A 27,526-nucleotide genomic window follows, 5' to 3' on the forward strand; every position below is an offset into this window, starting at 1 on the left:
GCTGTCAAGGAATGGTGGCATTGCACATGCTGTGGGGTACTGACTCAGGAAAATCTCTCTGGGCCCATAATCTACAAGCAGTTCAACTGGGTTGCCTGCAAAAGGACTTTGCAATTTTAGAAAAGGGATCTGAGTATGTTGTCCTGAGGTTTTACTGCATGTTTTTTTTTTCTTCTCATTTTCAAAAGTAATCACTGGGAGTTGCTTCAGCACTTCAGATCACCTATAAGATTCTGGAATCCTGTACAAACAGTGAGGCTGAAAAGGCTCAGTGGTTTCACCCTAGAGTCAAAAAGGCCCAGATGTCAATCAGAGAAGACTAAAGAATCACTTTAGCAAATCAAACAATCCCTCTAAGTTCTGGTTTTCTCCTTAGCTCCAGAGATGTTTCAAGGAGATAATTTGTGTGCTCAGCTTCCTGTTGCTGGTGTAATGATTTACCCAAAACTCTGGGGCCTACACTCAGGCAAATGTATTCTCAAATGTTCTGGAGGTCAGAAGTCCAGTCTAGTTCTCAGTGGGCCAATATCAAGGCGTTAGCAGAGCCTAGCTCCTTCCCAAGGCTCTAGAACCTTCTGTGCTCCTTGGGACTGTTAGTAGAATTCACTCCCTGGAGGTCATGAAGCCAAGGCCCTGTTCCTGTGCCAGTGGTGCCTACTACAACCTACAATCCAGCCACACGCATGATGATCCTTCTTGTACCTCCCATCTGTCTGGGATCATCACATCTTTGAACATCAAATCTCCTTGGCCATCCTTCTTTCCTCCTCTTCCTCCTTTAAGGACTCAGGTGAGTTTGGACCCATACAACTAACTCAAGTTAATCTTTCTATCTGAAAGCTTACCTTTTACCACTTGCTGTAACATAGCCACGTGGTTTCAACCTATGGATATGGGCCCTTCGGGGTTGTTACTGTGATATCGCAAGCTGGGAGCACAGTATCTGGCAGATAGTAAGTACTTAATAAATAGTAATAACGGCTAGGACATATGCTTTTTCTCTGCCAGGGATTGATCTCAGTGCTTTATGAATATTTATGGAGTTTGTCCATATAATCTTCTCAACATGAGGCATAAACTGTCATCATTTCCACTAACAAATGAGGCCCAGAAAGATGGGGTCACTTCACTGAGCTAGTAAAAGGCAGAAGGAAAATGCGAGGCCAGGCCCAGGGGCTCTTGAATTGTGCTTTTAACTCAGGTCATTCTACCTCTTCATTTCAATGCTATTATACAAACCAGTAAGCCTTGGCTGAAAGGAAACATCCGTGTTGTGTATGATTCAGCACAGGGGCCAGCAGCGTGTGTGTGTGTGTGTGTGTGTGTATAGATCTCTGCATGGGCTGTTGTGTTTTCATCTGCTCTTTGTTCTGCACGATGCTGCCTTGCTTCTGGGGCTGGCACTCCTTTACCATTCTGGTTGGTTCTCCCCAGAGGACTGGGGAAGAAACCCCTTGCTACAAGACAGGCTTCTATATGGGTAGAGATTTGATGAGGGGTTGTCTGTTTTCAGACTCCACCAACATGCGACTGTCACCATGAGAGTATCAGAGAACAAAACTAGCACTGTGCTGATTCTTGAACACCTCCTGGCCCACTGAGATGCTACGGTACTGAGGCTCATGTGGAAGACCTGCTGTGACCTTACGGAATATGAAAAGGAAGTCGGCGGCCACTTGTGTGGACAAGAGAATACCTTTCTTGCTCTTGCACCACTGTGTCCCCCTTCTTCCAGAAAGACAGCGCCCTGGGGGAGGCCCTGGGTTTACAATCCAGGCTCACCAGACTGCACACCTGGGCCTGAACCAACCTCTTCATGGGATTCTTTGAAAAATCTGGAGCAGAGGCTGAAAAGAATGAAAGGAGAGAGAATGAGAGATCATCGATTTAATGAGCACTGGAACATGTTTTTAACTTCCTGTAAATCTGAAAGGTTGACAGTACAGCCGTGTTTAGATTTAAGGTGAAAGGCATGATGTTGGCACCAGATTTATTTGATTTATGGTGCACCACTCATGGGGTTTCACTGTTAAAAAAGAAATGTGTGCTATGGTGTTTGGGGCAGGCCCTAAATCTTGAAACAATTACTTTATGTAGGAATTTTTAATGTTGACTGTAAAGGCTTTAAAATAGCTCACTGAACTAAAGGAGATCACTTAGTACAGAAAACTTTTAAAAGCTCATCCCATGAAGACAGGTTAGGACTTACCTCTGCTGACTACCAGAGCACAGCACTTGGATAACCATTTGTGCAGAGGCATTCTTGTGCACTGTACAAGTGCTGGCAGCCTCTCTGTCCTCCATCCACCAAATGCTAATATCACACAAGGGGCCCATCCCTCCCCCTACTTACAACCACCAATACTATCTGCAGGCATTTCCAAATACACTTTGAAGAAAGACTGTGTTCTGTTGAAAGCCGATGAGCTACCCCATCAGGGCCTTATTGCCCTCTGGCCATAAGGATTGGTCAGTGATAAGCAGATAGATGCATAATGACTCAAATCAGGCTACCTGAGGCCACTGATCGCAGGGCTATGGCTTGAGCTTAAGCTATTAAGAAAGCCATCATTTTTTTCCCCATGGATTGACTATGATAATAAACTCAATTTCTTGGGAAACTTCACATGGAACCTAATACCCATGATGATATTTGCACCCTAGATCAAGTTAGGCTGAAATCTGCAGTCTCCATTTAAATTGCATAGACTGATGAACTCCTTCCTTCCTCCCCCTTTCATTTCCTCCCTCTACCTCCCTTTCTTCTTTCTTTGCCTATTTTATGCTATGCCAAAACAGGATAAAATGTTGATTTTTCCATCATTTGCAATGTAAGTGTCCTTTGGGAAAATTTCCCTAAACATGATAAAACATATAATTTCTCCTCTTACATCTGGTGCAACAAGAAGAAAAGAATTCATAATTCAGTTAGTGAAACCTTGGCTAATTAAGGCTTCAGTATGTCCAGTGTTGGACGAGAATAAAGACAAAAGCAACCCCTTTGCAATCAAATGGTATTGATTTCAATTTTGGTATTTGCTTTGATGGCCCATCAGCAGGAAAGGCCCAGATCACTTTTGCGTTAAGAAGCATTCCTTCACCACAAACCTGGAGCTGGACAGAGATGGGTCAGGCCAACGCTTTCTTCCTTCTGTGGATTTACTTCAACTTTTGGTTTCTAATTTTGTCCCTCATCACTACTTTTCCTTAGAAATCATTCAAATGCATGCTTTGGTTAGAAACCCTGAATAATCATGTTTGACACTCTAAGTGTTACTAGATGCAGGAATCCAATATGTAAAGCACATACTTCAGTTTCTGGCAAGAAGGAAGGATTCAAGAACAATGAAGAGCAGAGAAAATTGGTCTTACCGACAACCTTGAGTTCAGCACTGGAATAGACGAGGCCATGTTTGTTTTCTGCGATACACTGGAACATGACAGAATCAGTCACATATAAGTTTGATATTGTAAGGGCACTGTTTTCTATCTGTATTCTCTCCTAGACAATAACAAAAATGTCTTGCGCATGAGCAAAATTTTAGAAGAAAAAATGAGCACTACTCACTACCATTTCAATCAGACACAACATGTCTACCTTTTCCTCAGTGTATTAAGCGGGCTCACCTGAAATTGAACCTTTTCCTTCTTTGAAAGATGAGAGACACACTGGAAATATGAATAAGCATCATACAGCCCCAAAGTACATTAGTAAAATAAATAATAAATCCAGAAGTAAAATATGGAAGTCCTTTTATTTTTAACCCATGTTAAAGTTTCATACTTTAAAGGATGTTCCATTGTATCAACTGAAAAGACTTTCACTACAGTTTTTAAAAACCGTGTGAGTTGGAAAATTATAAATTTATTGTATAAAAACTGTTCTTGAAAACACACATATTTACCAGGGTTTTTTAAAGAAGTATGGATAATTATGTCTAGAAATGCAAAGGAACATAATTGGCTTAGTAAAAAAAAAAAGAGCCAAGATTACATAGCTAGAGAGCGAAGGTGAATCAGAAAATCAGTGCTCAGGTAACAGGGCAACCGAGTAATAGATACAAATATTCTCCAGAGGCCATACAAGTTGAAAAACAGAAAAACTTTCTATATTTGATAAAAGAATACCTTCTCTGGTTTCAATACCAAAAGCATAGTGTATTATTTTATAGACTAAGTTCACGAAACCACAAATCACCCTTAGCCAATGAAAATATGCAAAGTTGCAAATATCTTCTCATTGGCAGACTGGGTACTTGACTGGGTTATTATTCTCCATTCATTCCACTCCTGAGATATAAAGGAAAAGAGTGAAAACCACGAGTCACTTTTGGTAGTGGGAACTAGAGAAAGCATTCAGGTAACACAGAGCAGGCTGAGGGCAGAATGACAGGCAGGCTGTCTTACCTCAAGCACCAGGACATCTCCATTCTTCAACCACCGGTAGGAGGGCTTGGGCTTTCCACTTGCCCGACATTCCCAGTAAAGACTCTCCTCCACAGCCATTTCCACATCTTTTATGAGCTGAACCAAATGAGGCTTTGCTGTAAAGCAAACAGCAAATAAAAAGTAAAAGCCTTATCCAGGTAAATATAAATGAATATTAGGCTCCAGGTAACAGATTAAAGTGACCAGGAAGACAGAATCATATTTAATCCACTAAGTATCTACTGAGTGGACGTATAAAATTTGTAGATGGATGCTGCAATCTCTCATTCCCTAAGCCAAATTCATTAAGCTTCTAATTCAGTTTTCCAAACTCTGCGATCTGCATGATCTTCTTCAGGTGTCTATTAATAGAGAGTAATGCAGGTACACAAAGTTGATTTTTTTCAAGTGTATTTCTGAATCATGAGATCACAAGTGATGACAACTTAATAAGTGATTGACGGTAAAATGCTGGTCTTCATTAGGAACTAAATATTAATTTTCATAGGAAAGAAATTTCTATAACTGAGTAAAACAATTTCCATCAAGTTACAAATAACTCATAATTAAATACAAACCAGTGAACGTCTCAGGAACCTCTGAGTGAATTAAAATGAAACAGCAAAAGATGGATAAATTGGTTTCACTTGAATCATATGATATTTTTACCGGAAAGAGAAGAAACTGATGCAACTTTAAATTATGTATGCAAATCAGTTGGATCGAGTAGATTAATCATTTCCATTTATGTTTTACAAGGTATTTGGAAATTCTTTTTACAGATGAAAGCAATGTGCCACTTGCCATGGAAGCCACTCAATATACACAGTGTATTCCGCCAAGTCTCAGCTTGCAATCTAGATCCCAAACTGGGAGGTGAGATGTCTTACTGGTTTCGCGATGCATTATGCATGCGATGTGAACTGTGGAGTCGTATTTGCATTCCCCATATGGAGGAACAGTTTATCTATTTCTATTTAATTGCAACCATGGGAAGATTTGTCTCTCCATTTCTATCTCATAAAATTGCTTTTTTGTAAATGAAATTGATATGAAACTCAGGCTATTTAGCTTTTACCAAAAATGTACCACCCTAAGTTTTTTCTTGTTTATTTTTTGTTGTTTTGTTTTTGTTTTTTATCTGTTTTATATAAAACTACTTGCCCAATATGAAGTATAGTTCAGTCCAAAATCACTGCTCTCCACTTTATATTACAACACGTTTTCCTTTTTCAGGAAGGAAATTCACAAACCATGCTGAAATGGAATGAAATCTCAAATAAACTCATGGGTAAGATTTTGACGGAGATTTGAGTTGCCAGCAAAAATTTCCAAGCAATGTACATATTAGTATTCTTCTTCTCCAAATGGGAGGATCATTTGCTGGACCAAGCCAACCCTGGGATTATAACTGTCACATTAATCACAGTTTCCTCCTTTATCCATCACATGAGATCCAAATATTTTATCAGACCACGTTTTACATGAAATATTAGAATAGACAGAGAACTACATGGCATTTATTGAATGCACAATCTTAGTCTTCTAAAATGGAAAATTTCGTGAAACTCTATGTATTTAATTTCTGATTTATTTCTTAGGTACATATCATATTATCTATAAAACAGACTAAAGCAAGAGTCTACCTTCTTTATGAAGTACAGCAGATGATATTGGTTTTCTATTGTGAATTGTTTTCTTCTTTTTCTTATTTCTAAAATAACCTCGTGTTTTCATTCTCTCTCTGCTCACCTTTCCCATAAACCCCAAGGAAACTTCACCTTTCACTGTGTTCCAGAAGGAGGATCTTACATTGTCTAATTCAGTTTCCGTTACAGTGATTGTTTTATGGGTAAATATGCAGCCAAAGAGATCTGAGGAGCAGGTGGCTAGACACCTCATCCCTCCTGCCCCTGGTCTGCTCCTCACTTTTTGTGGCCATTTTGGATTATAGCAGATGCCAATTTGTGGAAAAAGGAAAAGGACAAATGAGGAAAGAAAAGTAAAAATAAGAGACTGAGCCACAGTCTGATAACAAATTCCTGTTTCCCATCATCTGAGACATATAGTGCTTTATGATTGAGGCAGGGATTCTGCTACAGAGAGGTAAAGACACTGCTGAAACATGAAGACAGCTGGACTTTGCTGTGCACTCTCTCCACGGTCACTTGTTTTCCTGGGAGGGAGCAAAAAAAGACACTAGCCTACGTAGGAACAAAGGTGACTTCCTTTGTGGGGGCTTTGAGCTGTACAGCCATGTAAGTTAAGTGCTCATCTTCTCACCACTTCCACCATTTCCACATTGTCCCACCAACTGAGACCTGGACACCCAAGATGCTTCCCTCCATACCCAACTCCTTATGTCAAAGAAGAGACAATCAGAAGACAGAAGGATTTGTGCTACTAGTTCAAGTCTGTGTTTCATCTCTGACAGATCATAAAAGCTCAAGGTAACATAACAAGTATGGATCTTGTCAGAGCTTTTGCTTTCACAGACTTCAGATTTTTGATGGGGACCTGAGAAGTCCTACCATTTCAGTAACTGTCTGTGTACCCCGCTTGTCCCTGTAACATCCCCGTGTGCTAACCAGGTGGGCACTGCACACTGCTTCAGTTCTCAGTTTCCAAAACAAATAGACCATAATCCAATTTGCCTTTCACAAAATTGGTGAATGCACACTAGTTTTTACAATGTCTCTAATGATTAAATTGCAAATTTGTATTCAATGAGCTTACATTTATATGTATTTTACAGATGCAATTTGTAAAACCATGTATTTATACTTTCTAAATCATATTTTCATCAAAACCAAGGGGCTTGAATTTTTTTAAAACAAAAGGAAATTGGAAATGAATTTTGAAAAGAAAAAGACAATCTAATTTTCCTCCAAAGAGACTCCAAATAAGGGTAACATTATTATTCTTTCCTTATCCAAATTGAGCAGTACATCAAATAAATGTGATTACAAATTAAAGGTAGCAAATAGAGTACAAATACTTTATTGTACAGGACCAAATAATACTGATAAACTCAACAAGATTCTGAGTTTATTTGGATTCTCTGATACAGTAATTGTAATTCTTCCCAGTAGGCAATTTTTTCTGCTTAGAAAAAGACAAGAAAGAAAGATATAAAACCTCCTTTCATAGAGAAGAGAGCAGACAGAAAGGAGATCTCTCTCTAATGTATTAAGGGTATAAAAGGTCATTCTTAAAAAAGTATAAAATACTTCATTACCATATGATTTATTTTAAAATGCAAAGGAAATAAATATCCAACCTATTGCATATTTTTATTTCTTTTTAATTCCTTCCTGCCATGACAGATGTCCATCCTCACTGAGCAGAATAAGAAAGAATAAAATGCAGAACAAGTTAAGAAAGGAGATTCTGCTACAATCTCCCCACAATTTGCAAATCCAATTTGCCCAAGCCAGGGATGCTCACCATAGTAGGTGAGACGCCCTCTGGCCACATTCTTTCTTTGTGAATTCTCAGCGATGCATTCATAGGAGCCTGCATCTTCCTGCTGGAAGGTAGGGATTTCAAACACACCATTGAACTTCCTCAATTTGATTTTGCTGGGGAAAGGCATCCCATCACTTCTTCTCCAGTTAATCTGGGCCTCCACTAAGTTGTTCTTGTGAGGTATTTAAGTCACAGCAACTCAAAAACTTACTTATACAGGAGCTAGCAGGCACTAGATGGAGACTAGTTGTTTTAGGCTTTATGGGCAAAGTAAGAAATTTGTATTTGACTTTTCTCTGATAAGCAGCTGCTCAAGTGTTGTAGGCAAGAGAGCAATGAGGCAGGTTCTGATGGTGTGGACAGCTGCTGCAGGAGGAGGCTACAGAGGAAACAGATAACCAGACAGGAGCCACCTCCAGTGACCAAGACTGATGGTTTCAAGGAGCCTTAGTGAGTTGTAAAGATGAGAAACATTTAATTAAGAACTGTGGGAAGAACGTGAGGAGAAACTGGAAGAGAAGAACACACCTCAGATGTGATATTACATATCAAGACACCTGGGAAAGGTCAGGAAGCACCAAGTGGTTAAACCCACAAACCATATGAAGCAAATTTATCACCTTAGGTTTCTTTTTTTGAGGAATGATTCAATCCCAACCTGACCTAGCCTGGGATTTCATTTGCAATATATGAAACCTGGGAAGCAGTCTATGCTCAATATTTAAAATTTCCAATCTGTAATTTTATTGAGTATTTACCATTATAAAATGGTTAAAGGAAAACAGAAGCCTGTTTGAAAACAGGATATTTCTGGGCCTCTGGATATACTCTGACCTCCTGTATTTTTCTTGTTAGTCATTAAACTAATTAATCCAGAGCAGCTGAATTAAAATTCCTCTTCTGGTTTTCTTTTTCTCTCTTATCTCTGGGCTCCTTGATACTCCCTGTCTGTCTCCTCAGGGTTTCCATTATCAGGAAATGGCCCCTCCTTATCACAAAGTAAACTTTCTACTTGCTTCCTCCTCCCTGTGGCCTCCCCTCTTCTGACCTCAGGTACCCTCATGCTCTAGGCTCCTGCAGGACTCTGTTCTTTCTCTTGTCTTACATATGGCCCGGTCTACACCTGCCTCTGAAAATCGCAGAGTAATTAGAGAAATGTGAATCAAAACTAAGATTTCATTCTCACTCCAGTCAGAATGGCAGCTATCAAAAATACAAACAACAATAGGTGTTGGCGAGGATGTGGGGGGGAAGGCACATTCATACATTGCTGATGGGACTGCAAATTGGTGCGACCACTATGGAAAGCAGTATGGAGATTCCTTGGAAAACTTGGAATGGAACCACCATTGGACCCAGGTGTCCCACTCCTCAGTCTATACCCAAAAGATTAAAAATCAGCACACTACAGGGGCACAGCCACATCAATGTTTATAGCAGCTCAATTCACAATAGCTAAACTGTGGAAGCAACCTAGATGCCCTTCAATAGATGAATGGATAAAGAAACTGTGGTACATATACACAATGGAATATTACTCAGCATTAAAAGAGAATGAAATTATGGCCTTTTCAGGTAAATGGTCAGAATTGGAGAATATCATGCTAAGTGAAGTAAGCCAATTCATAGGCTAAATTTTCTCTCTGATAAGAGGATGCTGATTCATAATGGGAAGGGGGGGGACATGGGAAAAATAGAGGAACTTTGGGCAAAGGGAAGGGAAGATATGGAGGGGGCATAGGAGCAGAAAAGATGGTGGAATGAGATGGACATCATTACCCAGGTACATGTATGACTGCACACATGGTGTGAAACTACATCATGTACAACCAGAGAAATTAAAAGTTGTGCTGCAATTGTGTGTAATTAATCAAAATGCATTCTGCTGTCATATATACCTAATTAAAATAAATTAATAAATAAAAAATGCAGAGTAATGCTGGATGATCTATCCCATAGAAATCCCACTCCCAGAACAGAACTTTGAATACTGGAAACACACAAAACATATGTACAAAATAAGCAATGACATGAATTGCTAGGCTAAACTGATCTCCTTAAGGAGTTCACCGTCCTGTTCAGCAAGTGCCAGGAGATCAGGGCTGTTCTTTCTTCACCAATCTGGTTGAAAGTAAATTTGCAAACATTCACTAGCTAAGCAAATACTTTCTTAGGCTTAGCAATGTGCTGGGCGTTTCATCACACTGGAGTAGCAGAGGAAAGGAGGATGGCTGCCAAGTCCTCTCTGGGTCCTTGACCCTGGGATAAACTATTTACATTCCAGTCTCCCTTCCAGTATGAAGCTACCTTTAGTTCCCAACAAAATGTTTGTCTCCATTTCAGAAAAATCTTCAAATAAAAATATTTTTCCATGCAAAATTCAACATGTCCTTAGTATCACCCAAGAGACAACAATATATATAGGTAGAAAGGTTAGAGACATCAAGACATCTGATTTTAAGTATGACCCTACCATATGTAGTAAGATTGGATCCAAATCAATTGACCTGTGGTGGTCTCATTGTCCTCAAGTAAAGAAATAAGACTAGATTTTTCTATTGGGTGTTTCATGCTCAGCACCCTACTAAGAAGATTATAAAATAAAGTATGTAGCTTACTCCATGGTCACTGATACATATTTTTTTTGGGGGGGGGCAGGAGTTGGGGGTGGCTATAGAAACATTTTGGAATGAAGAAAAAGAAGTAAAAGAACAGATGGATTAGACAAAAATGGTTCATATGCCAATTGTAGAAAGATCACTACCAGTCTTGGCTAATTGTGCTCTTGAAGTAAAATCACACACACACAATGTTTCAAAATAGTCCAAACTACAGACTAACCTTCATGATCAAAGATTCTCATCACAGCCCTAGAATAGCAGGATTACAACTGGATTGACCAACAATAGACAAAGGAAGAATGAGAGGCCACTCCCGTAAACATGAAGAGCATCTTTCAGGACTATGGAAGGTAGTATCCTTGGTGATAAAAGCAATGGAATTATCTTCAGAGATCATTCAAAAATGACTCTTACAATTGCATTTTCTGAGAATTGATGGAAGGCATGCAACAATTCTCTAAAAACTAAATGTCCCATAGACTTAGTAAATGAATATGGAAAAATAGTATTTTTTATAATAGTCACAATCATTTAAAAGCAATATGTAAATGGATAACTTTCACAAAAGAAATCTGTAGTTTAATGCATAAAGAAACTGTAATTGGCTGGGAAATGTTAAGACTTCATGTAAAGATATAAATCACATTCATGAATGTGAAATTTCAATATTATAAAGACATCAATATTCAAATAACATACAAATAATAGAAATTAAAAATCTTGAAATTTTAAAAATGATTTTGATTTGCATTTAGAAAGTGAATGTATTTGATATATAACATACATATACATGAGTATATGTAGACATGTGTCTATTTGCAAAACAAGCTGTATAATAATATAACTTTCCATAAAACTGCTAAAACAAAATAAAATTAAAACAGGCAGAGCATGTAAATATAGTGAGGCTGTCAGAAAAGAATAATAAGACAGAATAAAGCAATACAAAACTGATTCTTGTATGTATTTAAGTATTTGTTAATCTAACAAATATTATCTGAATGAAGTAGCTTTTTGGGGGGGTACTAGGGATTGAACTCAGGGGCACTCAACCACTGAGCCACATCCCCAGCCCTATTTTGTACTTTATTTAGAGACAGTGTCTCACTGAGTTGCTTAGCACCTTGCCATTGCTAAGGCTGGTCTGGAACTTGTAATCCTCCTTTCTCAGCCTTCAGAGTTGCTAGGATTACAGGTGTGCACAACCGCACCTGGCATGAAGTGGCATTTAAGAGAAATAAGAGAAACAGTTGATTGAAGAATGTTGGGGTAACTAGTCATCTGTTTGGCAAATATGACAAGTTCCTCCACTTAAATTTAAAATTTTAATTTGAAAATTTTAACAATAGTTAATATTTGTTAAGCCACTACTAGGGGACAAGTGCTCTGTTAATAAGCTCTTGTGAACACATGCATGATTATACACCATCTGTATAGCAACCCTGTTGGAAGGTGACACATCTATTTTATACACATGAAGAATGTGTATATTCCCAGAGCAGGACAGCTAGTGTGGACAGATCCAGGATTGGGACTCAGATCTGTGGAATCCTGGCATCTATCTAGGTTTTTTTCTTTTTTCCTTTTTCTTTTTGACAGATAAATACAAATACAAAAGTTTTTAAATAAATAAAATACTTTTTTATTTTAAATATAAGTGCTAAAATAAGCACACAGATGAATGTTTTCAATGTAGGGATACATGGTTGGCTTTATCAACCATGACAGAAACCACATATCTAAGAGATATAACTATGTAGAATTTTCATACATCAAAGGCAAAACCAGAAAATAAAAATAAAACCCACTAAATATAATGTCAAAAGGTATAAAAATAAGAAAAAAATGAACTGTACAGGGTAATCAAAATAGTGTCTTAAAAGATAAGGAATGATTGAAGGGTATTATTTTCATAGTTTAGTTATTTATTTTTACAAAAAAAGATTGTTTACAAGGTGTTTTCACTAACATTGGCAAGTGCTTTAGTTATAATGATAAAGTGCAAATTTATTTGCACAGGGATCCTTGATTATGGGGAAAATGTACACAAGAGAAGAGAGAGAATAAATAGAGCAAAATGATGGTTGTTTTGGCACTGGGAAAATATGGATGATTTTATCTTTGTTATTTAAACTTGCTTAATTTTCCCAATCTTCTAGAGTAAGCATCAGTGCTATTATCATCTGAAGAAACCACCAGGGACTTCTCCTTTTTAACTGTCTCTGAGGGGAAGGCTGGGGCTTGCTGTGAATCCTGCCTTCTCTGTCTTCTCAGGCTACCTGCAAGCAGTGGGGGTAGAGGTGGGTAAACACTTCCTCCACCCATGTGCAATTTCCCTTCATCCAGGCAGTTTACTGTCTTAGCAAATCTATAATTCCACCAAAAAAGAAAAGAAACTACATATGTTTGTGCCTGTGCACATTTACCCAACGGACACAGTGAAACATAAATAACAGCTACATTATCTCTTATTGCTTGTAATTATTTTGTTTCTGCCAGAGGAAGAAAGCAATAATGAAAAGATAAATAGAAGGATTTCAGCAGAAACATATACTTATTAATTCTTTTAAGAACTAAAATGTCAACTCCACTTTGTTTATTATAACAGACCTTGAAAATTATACAAAGGAATAAAGGAAAAATAAAAATTCTCCTGCTCAGCACCTTATTCTCAAAACACAGGATTTATGGAAGGAAGTCACACGATGGAAGGCACCCTGAATTCTCAGTTTAGTTCTAATTTCAGTTTCAGTACTAAAACTAGACTTTGTCAACTCTTTTGTTTAATGTCATGCTTAAGATAAAGCAATGTGGGACCCTGGTAAAACAATGAAATGAAGGCTTTACATTATCTCTGAGCACTACAAGAATCACCACTAGAAAATATAAAGGTACTGGTAGAACAGAGACATGCCCAGTGTCTAGCAGAAGATCCAGAACTCCTGGATCCCTCCAAAGCGTCTTCAAACAATGTTGAGAAAATACCAATAAATAAATGTTTGTGACAAAGCAGGACCCCTCATTGCGTGGACTCAAAGGCATCTCATTTTGAAGCAGGATAATAATGTGTCCACATTTAAGGGAACCATACTGTCCCTCCTCTGTGAACAAGCAGCTCATTTGCAGAAGCCACACACAACAGGCTCTCATGACCACTGGTGGCTGTGGGCAACGTGGTGGGTCTCCAAATAACCTTTGATCCGTTATTTTCCCTGCTTAGCCATATGGTCCAGGTAACTGTTGGCATCCCACAGTCAGCTTACAACTCAGGATAGGTTGGACCTTGAGAGGTCATCAACAATGCTTCAATAAATTGTGCTCCGCTCCAGGAAGAAGTCAACTTCAAGCTAATGTGCTTCAAAGGAAATTAATTTCCCACTGGTCTTACAACTTTGTGTTATATAAATCCCCGGATTTAAGACTAGGAATAGGGCTGAGGTGCTTTTGGAAATGTCTTAAACTAGTGTTTAAGAAAAGGAATAAAAATCGTTAGAACATGGAGTTGTGAACCTTTCATAAAAGGTTTGCGTTGAATTAATCTTATCCCTGGATTGCCTCCATGATAAAGCAACAGTGGTTGGTTTTTAAAAGGAACCACAGAAATAGGAAAACAAGAAATTCTCAGCAGTTGGTTTATATTTTCTTTCACTTAACTGCTTTTAGATCTGGAAGAGTCTTTGTCTCAGAGGGCACACGCCTGAGCCTGAAGGGCTTTTTGTGTAACTCTACTTTACATGCATTTCCAAACCAGGCCAGGCTGTGAGGGCCATTCTCAACTACAACCTATCTAGATCCCAGCCCCCAAGATATGGCAGCGATTGTGTTGAGCCTTTATACTCAGAAGTGGTGTTCTCCAGAAAACATCTCAGGCTTTCCATGTGGAACCTTGCATGCAGCTTTGTGAGGGACACCTCTTCTTTCTCTAAGGCACCTCTTCCTTCTCCAAGGCTCCCTACAGTGGGTGCTCTTGCACTCTTCCCTTCCAAAATAATTTCCATAGTCCATCTCTCCTTTCATCTTGCACTGAGGATTTCATTGAGAAGACTTGGAGACTATTTCCTCCTTGTCATCATAGACTTTTTCTGGGACTAAGATGAGTGTCATTGTTGTTTTAGCCAACTTTTTGCTGCTATAATCAAAAAACCTGACAAAAACAATTTTAGGAGGAAAAGTTTGTTTTAGGGCCTACAGTTTTCAGAGGTCTCAGTCCATAGATAGCTGGCTCCATTCCTTGAAGATTGAGGTAAGGCAGGATATCATGGAGGAAGAGAGGGGCAGAGGGAAGCAGGTCAGGACATGGCCACCAAAATCCAGAGAGAGTGCCCCATTTCAATAAGGACAAAATATAAATCCCAAAGATATGCCCCCAAGGACCCACCTCCTCTAGACACATCCCACCTGCCTCCAGTTACCACCAAGGTAGTCCCTGTCAGGGGATTAATGCACTGATTGGGCTAAAGCTCTCATAACCCAATCATTTCACCTCTAAACCTTCCTCCATTAACTCCCATATGAGCTTTTGGAGACACCTCACATCTAACCCATAACAACTGTCCATGCAGTTCTCAGCCCTGGTAAATTTGTTCAATTTCAAGGGCAAATGTTCTCTATTCCTTTTGCTAATGATCTACATTCAGCTCAGAAGAAGTAGTTTTCCAGGATACAAATTATTCAAGGACCCTGCTTACACACACACATTTGCATGTACTCCCTGTTATGGTCCTTATCAGGAGATCTTATCATAGTCCTAGTAAAGCAAATGAGGAGGTCATTAGCCTGGGGCTGTCTCTATAGCTTGAGTTCCAATCAAACTGAACTTGGAAATATTTGTTGTAACCAACTAAAAGTGCAACAAACAAAAGTCCCAGCCAATCACAAATAGCCAACCAGCTTATTGATTACACAGTTAGACACCTCTGACTAGACCACATCCAAATAGATCAAATGCTTCATCACATCATACCCAATTTAGGCAAACACCTAGCTTAGCCAACTCAATGACATTTCTACTTAAAAGCCACTAGAGTACAAGTCTCCGAACCTCTTTGGGTTTTGAGGGCTATTGTATTCATGAATCATTCCTGGCTCAAATAAAGTCTGTTAAATTCATTTTGTCTAAAGTTTTAATTTTAACAAGTCTGATAACCTAATTCCTACTCAAATTTGCTCTATAATCTGTCCTTGATTATGTGTATAAAAATGTTCACTGGGTGAGGTGGCACACTTTTGTATTCCCAGTGGCTCAGGAGGCTGAGGCATAAGAATTGCAAGTTCAAGGTCAGCCTCTATAATTTAGCAAGGCCCTAAGCAAATTAGGTAGACCCTGACTCAAAATTAAAATAAATAAATAAATGAATAAATAGGCCTGGGGTTGTGGCTCAGTGGTAGAGTGGCCCTGAGTTTCAATCTCTAGTACCAACCAAAACAAACCAACAAAAAACTGAAAGTTCAAAACAACATACTGAGATACTATTCCTTGAGCAACGCATTCTTTGGTATCAAATCTTCTATATACCATTTTTGAGAATTACAGGTTATATATTTAATGCTTACTTCCTTTTGCAAAAAATAAAAAATAAAAAAGTCCATTCTTTGCTTGTTTTAAGTTCTGCCAATATGGAGCCATTCAGTTATCCACTCATCTCTAAGTTCCTCAACACTTTCAACTTCCTGTAAAATTCCATGATGGGATTATGATGGTCCAATCATGATGACTTGCCTTTGGCAAACCCTCATTTCTTTCAGTTTAGCTCCAGGTTCTTGTTGATGCTTCCTATCTTGGAGTATGTATTTTCAATATACCTCACCAGGAATCAAAAGAAGTGGTGAATTCTTTAACACCTTCTGTGGAATGCAGGATGAACACTGCCTTTACAGAGGGAATGTTGCTCCTCCTAAACGCCTAGAAAGATCCAGAGTATCTCAGCTGTCCCCTCTGGGTGTTATGCCCCTCCTTAGGCATCTCTACCTTTTTCTAATAGTCCACAATTTGACTGATTATCTATTGCTGAGAAAAAAATCCATTCGTGTGCGGCTCAGGATGCTTCATCATCTGCCTACTTCTAACTTAAGACAATAAATCTGAGACTCAAAACTCCAGCTACAGACCCAAAAATAACTTTCATAGATTTCTAGTACTGGATTAAGAAAACTCATACAAAATCTGTGTTGCTGCCTTGGGAAAAATAAAATATATCACATGAGTATCTTAAGTGGTTGGTAATATTAAGTGTGTGCCAAGAATTAACATTTCATGTTTACACCAGATGTCAGGTAGAGTTGTTCTCTCACAGAGCTGTCAAAAAACATAACACAGAGAGAAAAGGGCAAAGATTCCTGGGGGAGGTTAGCAGTGCTTAAAGGTTATAATGATTGAAAACACTGCTTAAGGTCTACATCTATCACCACTTCAGGTGTCATTTCCTATCTCAAGTGGAAACAGAATAGACCTTCTTCAGAGGTTTGTGGAAGACTATATATTTTGGCAATAGAGTTAAGAACAAGCATGGCTACTGGCACCAGCCAGAATGGATCCCCCTTCATCTGAAGATCAGTGATTATAAATGATGGATGGACTGGTTCCCCTACCAGAAAACACCAGCCTGTTGTTATGAATAGAACAGATGTCATGTCATCCACACATAATTAATTGAATTTACAAAATGCCAGAAGTATACTAACTAGTCAAAGCAAACCTTTAATTTTCTCCCCCAGATTTCATACTGATATAATGAAGAAACTACCCACTAAATATCAAGAAGTCTACAGCCAGGCTGACTCTGAACAATTCAGGCCAATACCTCATTTGCTCAAAGAAAAAGTAAGAAGAGAGACCCCTCCTTTTCTCCCTCCTGGTCTCTGATCTCCCTTCTTTCTTGACCTCCCTTCCTCCTTCCTTCCTTCTTTCCATCCATCTTTTCTTTCTCTTTGCAATGTGTCAGTACAGGATTTCATCTTTAATGAATATTCATATGGAAGTTGATTCACATATTTGAAGAGGAAGTTGTAGCTATTAGAAGGCTGTATACAAAGCCAATCTTAAACAACATTCTTTAACAGAGCACTCAGTAGGGAGTATATGCAACTTCAAGCAAGGTCAACATTTCCTAAAGGGAGCATTTCAGGATATTTGGTCCTGTGGGATGATCGCTGAACACAGGGCTCTCTTCTCAAGTAAGTTTGGGAAATGCTGTGTGCTAATTCCTCCTCTTGCGCATGTGAAGTTAGGATTAAAGGACTCTGGTAGCAAATGTTTCTTTCATTTGCTTTCCTCCACATTTATGAAAACATTTTTTAAAAATCACACTCATATTTTCTATTATGCTTAAAACAACTGCACAGGAACACACTGAAAATGCCACTTAGTGTGAGAGTGAACTCTGAAAATAACACTTCGATACAACCACAAACCTACAAGAGAAAATGCGAAGCTTGCTCTGGCAGCGGAGTCTTAATGTTTACTAATTGTATCTAATGTATCAATCCGCCCATCTGAGAGTCCTGTCAGGGAGGCAGTAAGCTTAGTGGTTTATGCAATGCAATCAGTAAATGAGTGATTGTACAGAAGGCCTGCCACATGCTGCGAAAAATTTCAAAAGGAAATTTAAAAGCAGTAAGAGGAGTGTGCTGCAAAAGTGTAATATTTCCTAGTATGACGATGTCACTAAAAACACAGTTTGTAACAAAAAGGGGTAAGAGACCCTCAAACTTTCCATATTTACATAAAAATGGGCATTTGGGAAAACCAGTAGTTTACTTGTAGCTGCAGCAGAAGGATTCAGTACTATCCTACTTATTGTGCTTTTTGGGGGGGCATCTTCACTAGAATGGGCTTTAGCTGACACCTGTCATTCATTTTTGAGGTTTACCTCTTTCCAGATAATATCAATCCCCAGCATTCCTGAGTTGGGGTGTATATTTAATGGACTCACTCATTATACACCTACAACTCTGCTGTGTTTAGCTGACTGGTTTGCCTCACACTAGGGACATAAAACATTTGCTAAAGAAAGGCAATAATGCAAACTAGATAAGAAGGGAGATGCTTAATTACCTCAGAAAAGTATGTAAAGCAAATATGGAAAACTCCAGAATGGAGATGCTACTTTGAAATGCTGCAGGCCTCCAAGAGCCCATGAGGAGATGCTTTAATTAGCCTTGTTTGGAATCATTTTATGTACTGCTGAACCTAATAAAGGTGAATTTTTAAAGACTACAGATCATACCCTGTCTCTCAGATTTGTGTTCCCTTGGATTATGGTAGGAGTGGGGTTTATTCAATTTTTTTTAAATTTGCATTACTTGAATGTCCTTGAAAAGAACTTTGAAAATTTTTCTGACAGATTTTCATGCTTTTCTTTTGAAACTGTACAAGGTACTTTCTCTGTGGCAATCATCAGTGGGGGCCGAGCATCACCTGCACTCCTTGGGTGTGGCATGCAGGGGACCATTGTCTTTCCCAGGCTGGGGGAGGGTGCCATTTATCATTATAACATATTGAAATTATTTCAATGTTTTCTTCTTGGTAAAGGTACAATATGATAAACTAGCTATTGTTTCTAGATCTCTATCAAATGGGGAAGAACTCACAGATGAGTACAAAGTTCAGAGCAGAAAAAAATGAGAGAACATGATAAATCATGGTACTATTAAGATTTATTTTTTGTTCTTCTCTATGTATGACAGGATGGGTTTTGGCTCATTTGGTTAGCACTGGCCATGATATTTGTTCTATAAATGGAATGAGGTAGAGAATTAAGACATATAATTATACACATATATACATGTATATGCTCACATATATATGTACACACATCTAATATATATATATATATATATATATATATTATATATATAATATATATATATATAGATTACATGTGAATTATATAATATATATAAAATATGTATTATGTGTCATACATAAATTATATATCTTATATTTGATATGGGTAAATTATATATTTGCAAATAGAATAAAACATTGAATTTTCTCTGTGTCATTTAAATAGTATGTCTTCATTAGAAACAACTTGTTTCCAAAACAAAGATGTCACATGGAAAACAGTTCCTCAAGGCTACAAGAACATGAAATAACCTTCATTATCATGAAACACTGAAGCTTTAGAGTCATTTGTTACTGCAACATAACCTAGTAAATGTTGACAGATACAGAGCAAATTTCATATAAATGGTGGAAAATGTGTCTCTGTGGTTAATGGGCAAAGTGTGTCTGTGTCTAATGAACTTAACTTAAAGGGATATTAGGAATAAAGCCATGGTAAGAATTGTGGCCTGGAAATGGGAAATATGTGTGACAAAAAACTTAATGAATTCAAATAAGAACTGCATTTTCTATTTTTTTTTAATGCAAGTAAAGTAAATGATGCTGTTCAAGAGAGTCAGCTATGTTGCCAGAAAAAATAATTGCCCAAGCCTCAAACCGCCTTCCCCCTTCATTTGAATCACTCGGCTGGCCTTGCAGACTCTGAAACTAGAGAGCTGACTACCACACAAGCTCTGTGAACCAGTTCAGAGACAGTCTGGAAGTCTCCCTGAAAGCTGCAAACATGACCCCCTTTATAGTTTCTTACCTTTAAATCCTGCTATTTATTTCAATGTCCAACTTACTAATTTTAATGCAGAAAAACACACTGCAAATAAAAGATGAGTCTAACCAGAAAGGTTATTACCAATTTTGAAACTCATTTCTATAAGATTAATCTGGGGTTTACTCTAGAAAGAGACTCCTCCTGTACCCCCCTAGAATTCAACACTCAGACACAGACACACAATGACCACAACAACCACAATAAACAAATTCAAGTACTCCTGTACAAGGTGCCAAGCAGGACCTGTGAGGATCAAAATCTAGGCAAACTTAGCTAGGTGCCAAGAGGGGTAACTGTGAGCATCCACAAACACAGCAAATGCAGGGTGCCCACCCCTACTCCACACTTGGGAAGGGGGAAGAGAGTCAGGGTGCCCTGTGATGTGCAGCTAGACACACCAGCTACGCTGCTCCTCTGCTCTGCAAGGCAGTAGGGTTCATGAAGAAAAAGTGCTGCTGAGATAGGGACCAACCAGCTTGTCGATCAGTGAGCATCACTGTTCTGTATAAACCAAGAATCTATTCCCCTTTTTGAGTTTAAAATGTCCCATTTAATAAAATTCACCCACTAAAATACTTGGAATCTTACACATGCTCCAGCATATATCTCTATCCTTTCAAATATTCAAATGTGTATGACTTAAAGATAAAGTGAGACTCAAAGAGCACCGGAATCAAAAATCCCCTGGATCAGGAATAGAGAAGTAGATTACCAGGAAAGCTGCCACTCTGTGGAGTTGGAATCTCTGGGAACAGGACAGTGCAATCTAAATTTTACAAAAGTGCTCCAACTCCACTTGGTAAAATGGCTGACAGAGATTGCAAAGCACTGGCCTTAAGGCACAGGACAATGTCATGTGTTTGTTTGGTTCCCAAAGGGCTTATTTATAAAAGCACAGATCTACGTCACTGTGGCAGAGATGTATTCTGCCAATAAGTTTCCACTGCCCCCTTGGCACAGGGTGGATTCCATTTCCTCACATCTTTGGCTCTCAGATGGGAACTTGTGACCAGGGACAAGGCCACAGTAGGTTTAGAAACAGATTCTTGGAATCTCACTGAAAAACACACCATGCACACAACCCCCTTTAAGTTGAGAATGTTTAAATCCTGGTATCATTTCAAGTCCATCTGGGTCCAACAAGGAAGGGGATCAATTTTGAAACTCCAGTCCTACTAGATTAAATTGGATTTAACTCTACATAGCCACACCCCCTTGGGATGCAACACCCAATAACAGTGACAACCACAATCAACAAATTCACACCATCCTTGGGAGAGATGCAAGCAGAGCCTGAGGTGCTCAGAAGCTTTGCAAATCTATCCAAGAGAGGTGTCCGGTCCTGTGTCCACAACAAGGACATTTGAGGGTACTTGGGTGATATGTGGCCACCAGGCTTACTCCATAAAGACCACAGCTCACCCTTTTCCCTCTGCCAGCTTGATAGAGTCAGAAAGATCAATCTTGGAAGTTATGTGTCCCAGTAGAAAAGCAAAGTGAAAGGAGCTATAGTCTTATGGTCAAAAACACTGAACTTGAACTGACCTGAGCGAGAAACAGCACTTGGTGTGAGTGAGCTACACACATTTTCAGGTTTCTTGGTTGCAGCCGCTGGTGTTATCTTACTTAAAACACAAAGTGCACATGCACATAGTTTGAGAACAAAGCAACCAACACTTTTACTCTTCTCTTTGTTAGTGCACAGATTAATTTTTAGTCTCCAATTAGTGGTGATACTACCATGTTTTTCTGCCTGATGATAACAATGAATAATCATCCTCGCTTTTTTTTTTCATTCTTTTTTTTTTTCCTGGACGGTGTCAGAAAACAAAGCCTTTACCAGATCTGATTTGCACTAAATTCACAACCTAATTTTTACCTAGAGGAGAAAACATCCGTTAAGCTCTGCCATTTTAAAGTAAATGCTTGCTGAAGCTCTATCTCGGTTACATGAATTTAAACTCCCAAGCTTCCACATGTAATTTTCTTGATGGGCTTAAGGCTCTGTCTGACTTTTGTCTGGGGGTGGATGGAATGAGAGGAAGGAGTACTCTGCTGTCTTTCGAGTGGGAGAAAATGATTTTCTCATCATACCATGGCAGACCATTTAGGGCATCTGAGAGTGGATTGGGAAGAAAAGGCCTGAAGCATGGCTACTGGGATAAAAATATATAAGGAATGGCTGGTGGCATCTCTGATCTTCAGGACAAGTTCATCCATGGACTTAAAGTGTAAGCAGTAGTGAATGAATCTATAGTTTCTTCAAATTGTCTTCCATGTCCCGACTCTCTCCAGGGCTATGTGTGATGTGTTCAATGCCGACTTTAATCAAAAAAAGGATGCTGGGATAGCCCATGGGGCAGCTGTCAAATGTGTAGCTTTTGTGACTTTTTTTTCCTTCCTATTCTCCATAGCTTGGTTTCATTACTAAACACACACTACATGTACACATAAATACACACACACACACACACACACACACACACACACACACACACAGAGTGGTGTAGCTGTAATCATAATGCCCATTGCAGAAGACATAAACCTTTGCTTGCAAGAAATAGAAGCTTAAGTAAAGGCAGGATTGCAATATCTGGTTGCAGGCAGGCAGGGCTCCATCTCTGCTCCCTGAATAACAGCTTTCCCAGCTGCCTACTGCACATGATAAGAAGGAAAAGCTTAGAGTTCCCCAATTCAAGATTACAGACTCTCAGGTCAAGTACCAAGTCCCCTGGAGAAAACATCTGATTGGCCCAGCTTGTGGCAGGTATATCCCTTGGGCCAATCAGTGGAAGTCAGATGAAACAGAGTACCTGCAGGCTCTACCTGTGCCTGTGACGAGGGAGCCCCAGGGAGGGTCCATCACTGATGCTCCCACAGTTTGGACACCTCAAAGGCAGCCCTTTCCTCCATCTCTGAACATAACTGTCCTGTTACAAAGCAATCAAGTCTTCACCCTCAACCACAGATAATCCAAGAAGCAGAGAAACCCAGCCATTTTCTAGAATCATGTTTTCCAAAGGGTAAAACATTTCCAGGCAAGACAGTCCCCTGAGGTGTAGGCCGGAGGAGAATCTTTATAGATTTACTTCTATATAATTTTAATTTGTGCCCTTCCAAAGGGTAAATATTTCTAAACTTGCAGTATATTTCTATCTATGTAGATAAACCAGGTATTTCAAACAATTCACATAAATTATCTTCTTAAATTCTCTCAAAGATAGCAGAAGGCTAGGTGCTATGGCCTTCCCCCATTACAGAAAGAAACAGATACAGAGTTTAGGCTACCTACCTCAAATTCCACAGGTAATAATGCTAGGTTCAAGATTGGAATTCAAGTGTAATAGCTCTGATGATAACATCTATGGTGTGTGTGTGTGTGTGTGTGTGTGTGTGTGTGTGTGGTGAATGATGCTTAAAAATGATTTAGTTATACCATCAGGAAGATTTGAAGAGCCCAGTTCTAGAGAGTGAAAAATGTGTGACTTTAAAAAAAATTGCAAAACTTAAGACTGTGAGCATAAGAAAACTGATCATATTTTTCATCACAAAGCAATGGACCTAGACCTGAAGACCACATCTGGTGCTTTGTGAGTTTGCAGGAATCACAGCACTGCCCTGAACCTCAGCTGGTCAACACAGAATGAGAGTGCTTTTTCTCTCCTTGAATAAACCCAGTACCACTAAATAATTGCACCTATTATTATCATTTTAGAGCTACTAGCTTAGTTACCAGCAAACACCTGTCCTGCTCCCTAGAGAGGCAGAAGTCCCTACAAACAGGGAATCTCCTAATTACCTTTCAATTTACAGCAAAGTCAGCTCAGTTTTTCACCTGGGGAGTGGTTTTTGATGAAACTCAACAAACACTGATTTGAAAATATTCCTATAAAGTTTATCACAGCAATGCTCTCAGGTTTTCTATTTAACATCAAGCTTATCCAAGTGAAGGGTCATATTTATGATGGTAAGACGTACAACATCTTCTACATATCAGGGGTTTGGCTGCATGAACAAATTAATGCATGAATAAAATGAATGGATAGATGGAAGGACAGAGTGATGGATGAATAGACAGATGGAGAGAAGGCAGGCAGGGAGACAGGCAAGATGAGTATTTTTAATTCACAGTTTCCACATTCCAGCAATTTGAGAAACTCAGGATTATTCATCTTCATTCTCCACTATGAAGTAGCTGAGCATCCATTAGGATTATCCATTACAATGGCCATTTCTTTCAGAGATCTAAATATATCCTGGAGATCTATACAATAGTGCCTGAGGTTTATGCACAATTGATTCAGAACATATGTGTCTCAATGCACTATTAATCCACTAATATTTTAGACTCTAAAAAACGTTAGCAGTTACATAAGCATTGACATATATTCAAAATACAGTTTTGCAATTGTGATATATTGTTTATTCAGTCTATAGATGGATTCTCTAGTTCTCCTAGTTAGAAGCAATGTAATAGAAACAATGCCTTGAGATATAGATGCTAATTCTTCCATAACCTACAGTTTTAGTTTATGCAGCTGTGACCAAAAGACCTGAGAAGAACAATTAGAACAGGACAACTGGTTCATGGTTTCTGTTGATGATCAGCCAACTCCATAGTTCTGGGTCCAAGGTAAGGTACAACATCATGGCTGAAGGGCCAGGTGGAGGAAAGCTACTCAGGCTCAGGACATGGCAATTAGGAAGTGGAGTGAACTCCATTCACCATGGACAAAATACATACTTCAAAGGCACACCCTTAGTGACCTGCCTCATCCAGCCACACCCCACCTGCCTATGGTCACCACCCAATTAATTCATATCAGTGAATTAATGATCTTATTAGGTTAAGGCTCTCATAACCCAATAATTTCACCTCTGAACTCCCTTGCATTGTCTTACACATGAGCTTCTGGGGACACTTCATGTCTAAACTATAATACTTACCAAACACCTACTTCTTCATATCTTCATTTCTTTGAAATCACTTCCACTGTTATTGTTTGGTTCATTATTGGTATGTCATTCAGAGGTGTGTCTTTTCTCACCAGAGTAACCAGTAGGCAATTTGCTGTCTGTAAAATAGAGATAAAAATATCTAATTACTTACTTAATTTAACTCAAAACATTAAATTTTAAGTTATAGGCTTGATTAACACTTAAATGATTAGAAAGTGAAAAATTATGAAAATAAATGCTTATGTTTTCTCCAATTCTTTTATATTTGCATTTAGTTGACAAAATAACCAATGTCAAATGGCTGAAAAGTTCATGGTGCACATCTGTATTCTCAGCTACTCAGGAGGTTGAGGCAGGAGGATCACAAGTTCAAGTCCATCCTGGGAAACTCAGTGAGACCATATCTCAAAACCAAAAGGTCTGGGAATGTAGCTCAGTGATACAATCCTCAGCGTATTGCCAATTTTCTTTTTTTAAAAAGCAAGATTAAGATGGAGGATATAGCTCAGTGGTAGAATGATTGCCCAGCACAAGAAAGCCCTGGGTTGGATGCCTAGTATCTCAAGAGGGGGTTAGAATTAAATTACATTCTCATTATTCTGCATCTTGTCTTCCTCCCCACCTTGTCCTTTCTTTCTTCTTCTTCTTCTTCTTCTTATTCTTTTTTTTTTTTTTTTTTTTGGTGGTATGGAGAATTGAACCCAGGACCTTGTGCATGTTAGGCAGGTGCTATACCACTGAGCTACAACCTATTCCTTTGAATTTTTTTCTTTTTTTCTTTCTTTCTTTCTTTCTTTCTTTCTTTCTTTCTTTCTTTCTTTCTTTCTTTCTTTCTTTCAACAGGGTCTTACCAAATTGCTAAGGCTGATCTTGAACTTGTGATCCTCCTATCTCAGCCTCCCAAGTTGCTGGAATTACAGATGTGATGCCACTGCACCTGGCTTCTTTTGCCTAATTTTAATGTTGAATCTCTAGCACATATATGCTTAATTTCTAAAGGACATTTTTTAAAAAATATTTTTAAGTTGTACATGGACGCAGTGTCTTTATTTTGTTTATTTACTTTTATGTGGTGCTGAGGATGGAACCCAGTGCCTCACACGTGAGAGGCAAGCACTTTACCACTGAGCCATACCCCAGCCACCTAAAGGACATATTTGAATTCTGTTTTTATAGGTTTATAGAATTTTAAAATTAAGAATTTTGGGGAGATGGGGGGTGCTAGGAACTGGATGATAGAAGAGACCTCTAAGCTATATCCTTTAGTCCTTTTTACTTTTTATTTTGAGACAGGTCTCACTATGTTGCCAACCCTGGCCTTGAATTTGTGATCCTCCTGCTTCATCCTTCCAGGTTGCTGGGATTATAGACAGACATGTACCACTGTGCCTGAATTTCTCCCAACCCCATGCTGTGAATTGAACCCAGGTTTTCTTACATGCTAGGCACATGCTTTTCCATGGAGCTATACCCAGAATTAATTTTTTTTTTCTTTTTTCTAAATTAGGGTTTTTTAAGTGACTTCACAATTATTGTTTGTAAGGTTTTTTAAATTATTAATTCAACAGTAATAAATAAGGCAATGGTCATAGTATTTTTATTTGAATGAAATAATATTTATTTAGTATCTGCTGTATTCTAGTCATTGTGGTACACTCATTTCATAGGCTCATTTTAATTTTTACAACAACTATATTTTTTACAACAAAGGGAACTAGTTCCCTATGGTTGAATCTCCTTGGGTTGAAATTGAGGAAATTTGTGATGGGGTACAGTTTGAAGATACCCATTGTAACCCCTTTTCTATTCAGATGAGCAACCTGAGTTCCTAAAAAGCTTTTCTTGAGCAAGTAGTACTATAGCCCAAATATCTTGGCCAGGCTGGAATTCCTTCTACTATCCCTAGAGTAGTTTGCCTTAGCTTTGATCTTAAAGTAATTTTAAATTAACAACCATAAGTGAAAAGTATGGTTGTATTTTGTTTGCAATATATTTTACTTAATAGGATGAGAAATTTAATATTTGCTTTTAATTTTTTAAAAAATGTTTTCTTCTTGAATTGTTAAGCATGATTTGACCACATATATTTAAGTAAAAGTAGACTATTAGACTATTAAGAGCTATTTTTTGAGGTTCTTTGCTTAAAAATACAGAAGTTCTTCATTTTATTCATTGTATTTTTTTTAATATTTATTTTTTGGTTTAGATGGACACAACAGAATGCATTTATTTTTATGTGGTGCTGAGGATCAAACCCAGGTCCCGCCCGTGCTAGGCGAGCGCTCCACCACTGAGCCACAATCCCAGCCCCTCATTGTAATTTTTAATAATTAATTTTTATTTTTTGTGGGCTGGGGAATAAACTCAGGACCTCACCCATTGCTAGGGAAGTGCTCTACCACTGAGCTATACCCTCAGCCCAAGTTCATCATTTTAATA

At 38.5% G+C, this 27,526-nt stretch overlaps 1 pseudogene; it reads right to left on the reverse strand.

The window, feature by feature from the left end:
• The window catches only part of LOC143637787 (contactin-3-like), a 119,130-nt pseudogene that overhangs the window by 78,253 nt on the left and 13,351 nt on the right, over positions 1-27,526 (reverse strand).

Source organism: Callospermophilus lateralis, chromosome 11 (assembly GCF_048772815.1).
Source record: "Callospermophilus lateralis isolate mCalLat2 chromosome 11, mCalLat2.hap1, whole genome shotgun sequence".
Taxonomy (NCBI): domain Eukaryota; kingdom Metazoa; phylum Chordata; class Mammalia; order Rodentia; family Sciuridae; genus Callospermophilus; species Callospermophilus lateralis.